This window comes from Colobus angolensis, unplaced genomic scaffold, assembly GCF_000951035.1.
Source record: "Colobus angolensis palliatus isolate OR3802 unplaced genomic scaffold, Cang.pa_1.0 Scaffold327, whole genome shotgun sequence".
Taxonomy (NCBI): Eukaryota; Metazoa; Chordata; class Mammalia; order Primates; family Cercopithecidae; genus Colobus; species Colobus angolensis.
Window position 1 is genome coordinate 201,255 of NW_012116566.1, and position 13,043 is coordinate 214,297.

Genomic DNA, 13,043 nt, shown 5'->3' on the forward strand with positions numbered 1-13,043 from the left:
CCATATTTCGTCTTCCAGCTCGCTGCCCTTTTTACACGCATTTTCTCAGGCTGACTTCCACACCAACGCTGCGGGCAGACAAAGCCAGCAATTGCTGTCGCTTCTGTTGATGTATAGGATCTGAGATCTGATTCATCTACGATGGAGAGTTAGCTGGTGGTACAGTCAGGACACAAACCCAAATCTTTGTCCGTGTCGCTTTGGTGTTCACCTTTGTACATCACAGGCTGCTTCCTCCTCACTCCTGCTTAGTTGCTGTTCGTCGTCAACTGTCTTCAGCTCTTTATGGGCATGTGTAGTCTCTGTCCAACTATTAGGTTGGTGTGAAAGTAATTGCCATTTTGCCATTGAAATAAAAATAGACTAAAATAAAATTTGAGTCTAAAGACAATAACTATGTCTAATATACCTGCTGTTCCCACAAAGCCTTAAATACTCAATAAATAATTATTGGTTAGGCTTTTATTGTGCAAAGAATGAGAGTAATAAAAGTATTTTATTTGTATACCCTGAAATCTACATAAAACTGAATACTTAGATTCTTCTTTCATATAAAGGAAAAACATATCAGGAAAAAAAATTTTTTTTCAAATTTATTTTAAATGGAAAAACTATGCCATTTCAGGGCAGACTCATTTCCTATTCTACATCCATTGTGGGTTTAGATTATAATTTTGGATGACATCGAAAAGACTGGGGTGTTTTGCTGTTTTCCTTTGCTAAATGACATGATTTGGGTACAAGTAAAATTGTGTTTCTGTGGGTTCGCCTCCATATTTACTCGCTGCCTGAGTCCCATTTTCCAGTGTTTCATAGTCTGGAGAGGAAGTGTGGTCTAGTGGTCAGAAAAACAGTTTAGAAGGATAGCGTCGTGGTTTCTATTCCTGTCTCACTCCCTGACTCATTGTAAGATCTTCAGAGAGTTGCTTAAGCATTTTGAGCCTCAGTTTGTCCATTTTTTTCCTACCTAGAGGTGTTGCTCAGAAATAATCAGATAATCAAAGAGTGTAAAATAAAAAATGAGGTTGGCTATAAAAAGAAATAATGCTACATAAATACAAAGCTTCATGTAATGAGTAGTAAGGGCTACAGAAGGAGAACAGGGTCCTCTAATTAGCTTGCCAGCCGAAAGGAGTCATCAAAAGTCCTTGCAGTAAGTGCTGATTCCACTGGTTATGGGCACTAACTGGGATAGTACCTGGAAAACAATGTGTAATGGGAAGAAAATCAAGGAACCAGGAATCTAGGGAAGAGGAGAGTTGGGAATTGGGGGTCTTTATCCTGACCTCCAAGGGAAAATGTAAGTGAGCAGAAACACTCAAATTTCACTTGAGGTTCACACTCTTAGGCATAGCAGTAGACCTTCTTAGAAGATTCCATTTGATCAGGCTACAAATTCAAGATCGATTTGAAATCTTGGCTTCTCTTCACCCGTCATTCTTTCCATGTTATCCATCCTCTAGAAGAAAAGCTACAGTGGATGCTATTTCTTGTTGAGTCAAAAAGGGAAGCATACGCAAAACAAAAATTAAAGCCACTCCAGGGACTGGGCGTGAATTACAGGTGGCTCACACCTGTAATCCCAGCACTTTGGGAGGCCAAGGCAAGTGGATCACTTGAGGTCAGGAGTTCCAGACCAGCCTGGCCAACATGGCAAAACCCCATCTCTACTAAAAATACAAAAATTAGCTGGGTGTGGTGGTGCATGCCAGTAATCCCAGCCACTAGGGAGGCTGAGGCAGGAGAATCGGTTGAACCCAGAAGGCGAAGGCTGAGCAACAGAGTGAGACTCCATCTCAAAAAAAAAAAGCCACTCCAATTACTCACACATAGAGAATCATTTTTATCATCATTATTTTTAATTGATACATAATTATACATATGTATGGGGTGCAGTGTGATATTTCAATACATGTATGCAATGTGTAATGATCAAATCATGGTAATTAGCATAACCATCACCTTAAACACTTATTATTTCTTTCTGTTGAGAACATTCAAAATCTGTTATTCTAGCTATTTGAAAATGTACAATAAATAGCTATTTGAAAATGTCCAATAAATTGCTGTTTATTATAGTCACCCTGTAATGCTATAGGACACTTATTCCTCCTGGAGAATCATTTTTATTTCATCACATGGTCTACCAGCCGGTTGACTGACTGGCATTGTCAGCCACTGATAGCCACTCAGGAGAACAGAGCAAAGGTGCCCATGAACCTCACTGTTGGCCATGTGTTTGGTGTCATTGTGTTAGAGGTTGCTGTCACCTTCATAAGATAGAATCTGATGAATCAATAGTTCATTATAGTTCTGACACTAAAACTAATAATAGCAATTATAAGAATAACAAGTATTTACTAAGTGTGCATTAATTGCCAGGTACGATGCTCAGCATATTCTATATATGATCTCATTTAACTCTTTCTCAAATCCAATCATATAAGAATTGTTATCCCCATTTTGCAAGCAAGGGGGCTTCAACTCAGAAATCAAGTAACTACGTGAGGCCACAGTGAGGAATGAAACCCAAAGTTTTCTGACTTTGAGGCTATGGTCTTGACCACCGACCTGTGCTGCCTCCCTACCCCTGGAACAGGTCAAAGAGGCGCTTGCTCCAGGAGTTGGGGGAGAAGCAGTGAACTTGACATTCAATAAACCTTATATTTTAAGAAGTAGAGAAGCAGAGAGGACTGTTTCTATGGCCTGTGGCACTGGGTTTCTTTTCCTGCTAGAGGCCGCCAGTTAGCCAAGCTGATCTCACTGCTTGAAGAGCAAATGAAAAGGAGGAGATAATTCTTATGTGCATGCCTACTTGTTTCATGCAACAAAGCAATCCAGGACAAAACAAAGAAAATAATTCAGAATATCCAAGATTCTAAGAATACAGACTAATGTAAAAGAGAGAAAGAAAGATAAGAAGACATTCAGAGCTGGTTCACCTGTACAACAGATGTAGCCCATCCTCCTACAGTGAATTAAGACCTGTTAAGATCAACGCTGTGAGCACACACCCCGCATGAAACAACCAGGGAATCAGCATATTGAAACTGAGAGATCAAAGAACCCAAGAGGAAAAGGACACATCAGGACAGATGGCATCCTCCAGCTCTGCAAGGACTTCACGTAGTCAGGAGCATGCGACTGTTAAATAGGAAAAAAAAAAACCCAAGAGCTGGAAGTGCTGGTCAGGAAATTAAAGAGCCAGGGGATCCAGGCATTTTTTTTTTCTCTATTTCCAATCCAGGAATCAGACTCTGAGACAGGATACAGAATGTAGAATGGAAGGTTTGATAGGATGATTGTATAATTTATTGCCCAAACTAGCACACTTTTGATAACAAAAGAGAAATGTATTAATTACTAATTACACCCAGAACAACAAGTAAAGTAAGACCATCCCAGGCAAACTAAAACATATGGTCACTCAAACCTGTTAATACAAGAATAAAATTATAAAAGAAAAATCTAGATAAGGGTAAAAATGTATATATGTGTGCATGTATGCATAAACATCAATATGGGTGTATAACACATATGTGTGTGTGATATAGATAGAGGAATAAAGGAAGTACTGTAGTGGGGGTATGCTGGAGAATTTGGTTAAAGTACTCGATGTTGATCATAAAATTGGCACATTAGCAAGTTATGGAAAATAAGGAGAGGCTCCAATTACCCCAAAATTCTGGAAATTTCCATCTGAAAATCAGGTCATCTGATAAGTGTCTAGATTTACTAGTTTAGCTTACAATTTCACTTCTCAGAAAATAAAGGAAGTGGCAAAGGAACTGCTACTTTGGGCGTATTTCTCCTTAATAATGAGGAACTTCCAGGAGATGTGAGATTTGACGCATGCTCAGACTGACGCCAAGTTTCCAAGGAGCGATAGGATCACTCAGACTGAGATGGCTCAAGAGAGAAGAGAAGCCCATGAGAATGAAAATGGGGCAGCAAAGTCACAATTTATGCAAAGGTGAGGGCATAACATTAAAAACACCTATAGAAATAGAGCCAGAGACACTAAAACCAAGATAATGTAAGGCTGCAGGGAGGGTCTAAAATTTCAAGATTTTCTTTGGAGCAAGATGGAAGACATTTTGGGTCATGCCCTCCCCCACCCCGCCCCGCCCCCTTAGAGAACCCCTGTCATGTTGAATGAGCACAGTAAGTGGAAGAGCTGAGGATGGCAGAAGATAATAGAGCACAATTTCTGCTTTGCTTCCGTGTTCTCTCTCAATAGAGGCATTGCATTGGTAAATGGGGAAAGTGATTATCCTGAAATGCTTTAACCTAGCCCAAACTATCAAGTTTAAACTGAGGGAAAAAAAAAATGACAGACTGAATGTTGTCTGGAGGAAAGCAGGAGGGATGATAAAGGATGCCTTAATGGAGTCTATTTAAGCTGGAGAAGAAAAACCTCTTCTCTTTGAGGGAGAAGATCCCTGCTTACCAACGTTGGGGGAGCCATTCTAAGGGAACAGAATTAGTTTGTAGGCATCAGAGAACATAATTAAAAGGTTGGGTTTTTCACTTTATGAAAACTCACGCATTCTGAGGGTTAGCATTGCCACAAAGAGACATCAGGGCAGGGTCTAGTCCCCTTCCTGGCACGGTACAAACAGAGGCTGGAAAAAACCCTTTAGTAGAGATGACGGTTGCTTCAAATCCTCTCCTAGAAGAAGATAGACTGTGGGCATGAACTAAAGAACAGTGAAGATACTTTTGAAGACATCAGAGCATTTATTAAGTGGTTTAAAAGTGTCCTTTCAGCCCTCGACTTCTATGCTCTTGACTTTAACTGATCAGTCCACCCCAGTGGCTCACTCTGCCTGGCAGGGGAAGTAGAAAGGATAGTGGTGAAAGATTGGACACTGGAGTCCATCTACCTGATGGTGAGTCTCAGCCTTATCTCTCACTAGTTTTGTGACCTTGGAAAAGTTTCTTACCCTCTCCAAACTTCAGTATTCTCATCTCTATAAAATACAGGAGATAATAGTAGTACCGACCCCCTAATGTTGCTATGAGAATTCAGTGAGATAGTAGTGTGTGTAAAAAGTGTCAATGCTTATTATGTAATAAGTACTCAGTCAATTTTAATTATTAGTATTGGTTAAATCCAAAACCAAATTTGGAGAGGATCTATAATTGATCAATGTTACCTTTTATGCTTTGTAAGTTGAAAATCATTCTAAAGTGCAATCAGTTTACATTCCAAGATATGCATTTATCCTATTATTGGTTTTGATTGTAAGTTTCTCGAGAACTGAAACCTCAAGCAACTTCTAAGTTTCTTGTTGGCATGGCAACAATAAGTCCATGGTGACAGAGAAACTTTCCGCTCTCAGGGTTGATTGCTAAGCTCCTGGACTAGCTATTACAAAGTCAATTTTTGTGTGATTGTGCTAAGGGGATACTAAAGAATGGAACAGTAACCATTAATTTCTCAGCTTCTTAACATCACATGGATTTAGTGAATTACTTCAACTACATCTTATTAAACGGACTATATATAGAAAAAGCTAAAGAAAATTACTAACCTAGGTCCTAGACATTTTGACCCTTTTCAAACTTCAGGTTCCTTTTAAAAGAGTCTCTGATACATTGAATGAATATAGTAAATAGAATTATATAATGTTGGCTGCGTGTAGTGACTCACTCCTGTAATCCCAGCACTTTGGGAGTCTGAGGCAGAAGGATTACTTGAGACCAGGAGTTTGAGGTCAGCCTGGACAACATAGTGAGACCCCATCTCTATTTAAAAATGAAATAATTAGGCCAGGAAGGTGGCTCATGCCTGTAATCCCAGCTCTTTGGGAGGCCGAGGAGGGCGGATCAGGAGGTCAGATCAAGACCATCCTTGCTAATATGGTGAAACCCCGTCTCTACTAAAAACACAAAAAAATTAGCTGGGCGTGGTGGCAGGCACCTGTAGTCCCAGCTACTTGGGAGGCTGAGGTAGGAGAATGGTGTGAACCCAGGAGGCGGAGCTTGCAGTGAGCCGAGATCGCACCACTGCACTCCAGCCTGGGTGACAGAGTGAGACTCCGTCTCAAAAAACAAAAAACAAAAAAAAAAGGAAATAATTAGCTGGATGTGGTGGCATGCACCTGTAGCCTCAGCTACTTGGAAGACTGAAGCTGGAGGATGACTTGAGCCCAGGAGTTTAAGACTGCAGTGAGCCATGATCACACCACTGCACTCCAGCCTGGGCGACAGAGACCCTGTCTCTAAAAAAAAGAAAAAAATTTAAAAAATAAAGAATTACATAATGCTATATGGTAAGGAAAATGAAAGATAACCTTAAAAGCCATTTTAAGGGTATCAAATTGAGAAATGATGTCTCCTTGTTAAGATGTTTATGTGGAGGATTCCAAGAACTTTCCACATGCATATATATCTGGCTTTGCAGTGGTTGTTCAAAGCTTATCTTAGCACATCTTATTATCTACAGGGGGACAAAAGGGAATGTGATGTTCCTATCAGATGGTCTACTACGGCGCCTGATTTTAGATAAAATGAGAATAGTTCAAAGAAAGAGGAGACCTGAAGGGAGATGCATCCATAATGGAGGCCACACAAGTTTAGTCCCATCTCAAGTATAAACAGAAAGACCTGGGGTAAAGAGATTTAAATTCCAGGTATTGTTTACTAATGCAACAATAACTAAGAGTGCAAATATTCATGCAGCAAAAATATCTGAAATGTGTTGTAAAGGTGTTTGACCTGTCATAACTTCATCATTCTGTGGGTCATTGACTCTCTTCTGATTTAACTGCCACACTGGATTTGATATTTGTGTTTATTTCCATATCTCCTGCTGCTATTTTCATATACAATATTTCTTTTTCTTTCTTTTTTCTTTTTTTGAGACAGAGTCTCGCTCTGTTGCCCAGGCTGGAGTGCAGTGGCACAATCTCGGATCACTGCAACTTCCACCTCCCAGGTTCAGGCGATTCTCCTGCCTCAGCCTCCTAAGTAGCTGGATTATAGGTGTGTGCCACCATGCCTGGCTAATTTTTTATTTTTAGTAGAGACAGCATTTCACCATGTTGGCCAGGCTGGTCTCGAACTCATGACCTTAGGTGATCTGCCCGCCTCGGCCTCCCAAAGTGCTGGGATTACAGGCATGAGCCACCACATTTGGACCTAATTTTTGTTTGATAGATGTATTATTCTTCATCAATATCATTCACATAAGAGGATTAGTCAGTAGTGCTATGGAGTTGACTCTCACTGGCTTGCATCAGCTAAGGAAGGGCAAGAGGGTTCATCTCTGGCACCAATACATTTACTGACATCATGTTGATAGCTTGATGACAGCCATAAAGGGAATGTTTATAACAAGAAATCAGCAAAGCCTACAAATCAGTGGTTAAATATTTACAAGCACACCACTGGTTTTATGTCCTGTCCTAGTGGTCTCAGGCATGGTCACATGACTAGTTTGGGTCAACAATATGAGAACAAGTGGCATTTGTCATTTCTGCTTAGTTTTAAAAGCCACTGTATGTTTCACCGTGGTATTCCTCCTGCCATTGCTATTGGCAATCCTCCAGTTAGTACCTGTCCCATCAGCATGGGTCCTAAAGTGATAACAGGATGGTGCTAGAGCTTGAGACCCTAGGTCAATCCATGTAAACATATGACATGAGTGGAAGCATGAGTAGTTTTGTTGTTTAAAACCACTGAGATGGTCAGGTGCTGTGGCTCATGCCTGTAATCTCAGCACTTTGGGAGGCCAAGGTGGGCGGATCCCCTGAGGCCAGGAATCCAAGACCAGCCTGGCCAACATGGTGAAACCCCATCTCTACTAAAAATACAAAAAAATTTGCTGGGCGTGGTGGCACGTGCCTGTAATCCCAGCTATTTGGGAGACTGAGGCAAGAAAATCGCTTGAACCTGGGAGGTAGAAGTTGCAGTGAGCTGAGATCATGCCACTGCACTCCAGCATGGGCAACAGAGCAAGACTCTGCCTCAGAAAATAAAGTAAAATAAAATAAAATCGAATAAAATACCACGAGGTTTTGGTGTTGTTTGTTACATAGCATCATTTAGCCTGTCCTTACTAATTGTATTTACTCTGTTGTCTTAAATACATTTTGCTTCACCTTTCCAGATCTCATTTTTCTCATCTGCAAAATAGCATTGCTGAGTGCTAATACCCTGCCAATTCTAAAGTCTATGAAAACTTTATTTGAATTAACACTGGGAATATGGAGAGACAATTCTAACAGGAAAACAATATCCACAGCAGTAATAAGCCCCCATATGGAAGCCCAGCATGACAACAGGGAAGTCATTTAATCTCCCTGAATTCCAGTTTTGTTTCCTCTGTGAAATGAGAAAATCAAACCAGATAACTTCTAAGCTTCCTCCAAGCTGTAAAATTATTTTATTTTATTAGAAGACTTCAAGTGAAACAAACACAGGACACATGGATACTTTAAATCAATGCTTCTGAAACTTTAATGTGGGGATTAATCACCTGGGGAGCTTCTTAAAATGCAGACGCAGATTTAGTAGGTCTGAGGTGAAGCTCGGAAAGTCCCAGGTGATGCTAATGCTGCTGGACAATGTCAAGCCTTCACTGAAGTGAATGTAGCCTCCTGTATTCAAGAAATGCAATTCATGTATTGCCAGTGAGATGATGTTGCTAAATTTTAAAGCAATCCTGCAGAACAAATAAGGTGAAAATGGCCTTTATGAGGAGCTTAAAACTTAAATGTTTAATTTCTAATTTCTCAAAAAGCAATTAACCTATAATAACTTATAAAATAGTTGCTCAGCTGGGCATGATGACTCACACCTGTCATCCCAGCACTTTGGAAGGCCAAGGCTGGCAGATAACTTGAGGCCAGGAGTTCAAGACCAGTCTGACCAACATGGTAAAACTCCATCTCTACTAAAAATACAAAAATTAGCTGGCCATGATGGTGGGTGCCTGTAATCCCACCTACTCTGGAGGCTGAGGCAGGAGAATCACTTGAACCCGGGAGGCGGAGGTTGCAGTAAGCCAAGCTCATGCCACTGCACTCCAGCCGGGGCAACGGGGCAAGACTCCGCCTCCAAAAAATAAAATAAAATAAAACAGTTGCTTCTGGTTTTAGGAAAAGATCATGGTGAAGGAGATCAGTACTTTCATCTGTGTTGGCACTCCACTGAGGAATATGACACTCCCTATAGTTAGCATGATCCTCATTCAAATGATAATACTGAACACATCCTGACATTTAGGACATTTAGGCCCCAAAAAGGACTGGCCTGCCTCTATACACATCACTCAACAGCTGCCCCAAACCCCTTAGATAGAGGTCTGAACCTGAGACAAAAGTCAGAATGTCACCTAAAAAGTAAAAATATACCAGTGGAAAAATAGACAAATCAAAATATTTACTCAACTTTAATTCATAATAACTGTACAGATTGTATTTTATACTCACTATGAGTATCAAATTATTTCTATAACAAAAAGGATTTGAACAGAAACTATAATTGATTCTCAATAAATGAGTCTCTTAGGCTTCTCCAGAAAAATAGAACCAATAAAATAGATGATTGTGTCTATATAGAAAGATTTACCAAAAGGAATTGGCTCTCACAATTATAGAGGCAAACAAGTCTGAAGACCCACAGTCTGCAAGCTGGATTCCCAGGAGGGCCCATGGGGTAGTTAGTTCGATTTTAAGAGCCAGCAAGCTCAAGACCCAGGAATAGCCAATGCTTCCATTCAAGTCCAAAGGCAGGAAAAAAACCAGCATCCTAGTTCAGAGGCAGTCAGGCAGGAGGAATTTTCTCTTCCTCAGGGGAGAGTTGGTCTTTTTGTTTTATTCAGGCCTTCTACTGTTTGGATAAGGCTCCCCCTCATTAGGGAGGGCAACCTGCTTTACTAAGTCTACCAATTTAAAGGTCAATCTCTTCTAAAAACATTCAGAATAACACTTAACCAAATATCTGGGCACCCCATGAGCCAAGCAAGTTGACACATAAAATTCACCATCATAGTCCCTTTTAAATTTACTATCTATGAAGTACTGGTATTTCTCATTAAAAAAAAATGTTAGTACAATTCAATAACAACAATAAAAATTTTAAACAGGCAAAGGAATTTAATAGATATTTATCCAAACAAGATACAGAAATAGTCAATAGGCACCTGCAACAATTTTCACTGTCATCAGTCACAGGGAAATGCAAATCAAAAGCACAACAAGATATCTTCACATGCATTAGAACGACTATTATCAAAAAATGGAAAATAAGAATGGCAAAGGTATGAAAACATTGGAACCCTCAGGCATTTTTGGTGGGAAAGTAAAATTATACAGCCACTGTGGAAAAAGATACGTCAGTTTCTCAAAAAGTTAAACATAGAATCACATATGATCCAGCAATTCTACTTGTAGGTATACACCCAAAAGAATTGAAAGCATTGACTTGAACAGATTCTTATATATCATTGCTCATAGCAGCATTATTCACAATAGCTGAAAGGTAGAAACAGCCCCATCCGTGTCCATCAACAGATAAATGGATACACAAAATGTGGTGTATACATACAACAAACTACTATTCAGCCTTAGAAAAGAATGAGATTCTGATATATACAACAACATGGATGAACCCTAAAGATATCATGCTAAGAGAAAAAGACACGAAAGGACAAACACTATATGATTCCACATATATGAATGCAATGGTCTGAATGTTTGTGTTCCCCAAAATTTATATGTTGAAAACTAATCACCAATGGGATGATCAAAAGAGGCAGGACCTTTGGAAAGTGATTAGGTCATGAGAGTGAAGTGCTCTCCAATGGGACTTCAAAGAGACCAAGGACGCTTGTGTGGCCCTTCCACCATGTGAGGTTACAGCAAGAAGGTGCCATCTACGAGCCAGAAAACAAGACCTTGCCAGACGCTGAATCTTGCTTTTGAAACTCCAGCCTCCAGAACTGTGAGAATTACATTTCTGTTGTTTATAAGCTACCGGGTCCATGGTATTTTGTTGTAGCAGCCAGCATAGACTAGGACAATAAGGTGCCTAGAATAGGCAAATTCATAGAAACAGAAGGTAGAAGAAAAGTTACCAAAGGCTGGAGATATTACAGAAAACCAGAGGCTGACCATAGTTTTAAAAGGATTTGATTCAGGAACTATTGTAAGAGGGAAAAGGAAACCTCAGTATAGAACTGGGCTCAATTATGATGACACCAAGGATACATAGGGGCCTGTGGATAGAAAATTAGTAGAAAATTAGTAAAAGGAGTCAAGAGTAGGGAGGGATTCTTGCTAAACTGACCTAACAGAATTCTTGCTGAAGGCAGGCCAGATTGATCCAATATTATCTGGAGGATAATGGGGGATGAAGAATTTGATCAGCTATTAAGAGGGATCACATGTCAAGAGTTGAGAGTTCCTGATAAGCTGACTTAGCAGGATTCTTTTTAAAACCAGGTGATGCCATCCTGACAAGGATGGAGGCCAAGGTCAAGGCCTAGTTGAGAAGATGGCTTAGAGGAGCCCAACTAAAGTTTAGTCAAGGAGAGAGTTATTATCAGGGGCAGCTAGATGGGAGTTAGTGTTTAATGGGTACAGAGCTTCTGGTAGGTGGGATGATGAAAAAGTTCTGGAAATAGATAGCAGTGATGGCTCTAAAACATTGTGAATGTACTTAATTCCACTCAACTATACCCTTAAAAATGGTCAAAATGGAAAATTTTGTGTATATTTTATCACAATAAAAAAACTTCAAAGAAAGTATCGAGGTTAATCCACACCATTCCTTCAATTTCCATTACTTTCCCATGCACATAGTGATAGTCAATAAATACTTGCTAAATAAATGAAGTTAAGAATTATACTCTAGGATCAACAACCATCAGTTTAGTACATCAATACCTGTAATACAGTCCCCAAAGACTGCACTTCATTAGCAACCCAAGGAAGACACAAAACGAGAATGAGAACATGTAGCTCCCATCAAGCAAACAATATTTTTAAAAGACTCAAGTTACCTGCCTATACAATGGAAATCCAAGTGTACCATGTAAACATAAAATAATAAATATAAAATAGGCAAAACACACAGAGTATCTGAAAATAAATTGGCTATCTCACTTGGAACAAAACCCATGTCCTAACAATGGCCCCATGAGATGAGATCTGGGTTTCCCTCAAATCTCTGTCTGCATCTCCTTTTTCTCCTCCTCTCCCTTCACTCCAGCCACACCCATGAAAGGGCCTTTGTCTCTGCCATTTTCCCCCCTACCTAGAAGGCTCTCCCTCCAGTTATCTGCATGACTACTACTACCTTCTTTTTTCAGAACTTTGATCAAGTGCACCTTCTCAGTGATCCCTCATATTTCTTTTTTAATTTATTTTATTTATTTATTTATTTTGAGACAGAGTCTCACTGTCACCCAGGCTGGAGTGCAGTGGCATGATCTCGGCCAGTTGCAGCCTCTGCCTCCCAGCATCAAGTTATTCTTCTGCCTCAGTCTCCCAAATAGGTGAGATTAGAGACATGCACCACCACGCCTGGCTAATTTTTTTTTTTTTTTTTTAGTAGAGACAGCATTTCACCATGTTGGCCAGGCTGGTCTCGAACTCATGACCTTAGGTGATCTGCCCGCCTCGGCCTCCCAAAGTGCTGGGATTACAGGCATGAGCCACCACATTTGGACCTAATTTTTGTTTGATAGATGTATTATTCTTCATCAATATCATTCACATAAGAGGATTAGTCAGTAGTGCTATGGAGTTGACTCTCACTGGCTTGCATCAGCTAAGGAAGGGCAAGAGGGTTCATCTCTGGCACCAATACATTTACTGACATCATGTTGATAGCTTGATGACAGCCATAAAGGGAATGTTTATAACAAGAAATCAGCAAAGCCTACAAATCAGTGGTTAAATATTTACAAGCACACCACTGGTTTTATGTCCTGTCCTAGTGGTCTCAGGCATGGTCACATGACTAGTTTGGGTCAACAATATGAGAACAAGTGGCATTTGTCATTTCTGCTTAGTTTTAAAAGCCACTGT

The 13,043-nt window shown here is 40.1% G+C and overlaps 1 long non-coding RNA gene across 1 annotated transcript in view; it reads right to left on the bottom strand.

Annotated features, from left to right (window-relative positions):
- Positions 1-8,448: 8,448 nt before the first annotated feature.
- LOC105518682 overlaps positions 8,449-13,043 on the bottom strand; it is a 15,084-nt gene continuing 10,489 nt past the window's right edge. The window contains exon 2 of the long non-coding RNA XR_001002868.1: positions 8,449-8,671. This is a non-coding gene — a long non-coding RNA (uncharacterized LOC105518682). The remainder of the gene's footprint in view (positions 8,672-13,043) is intronic.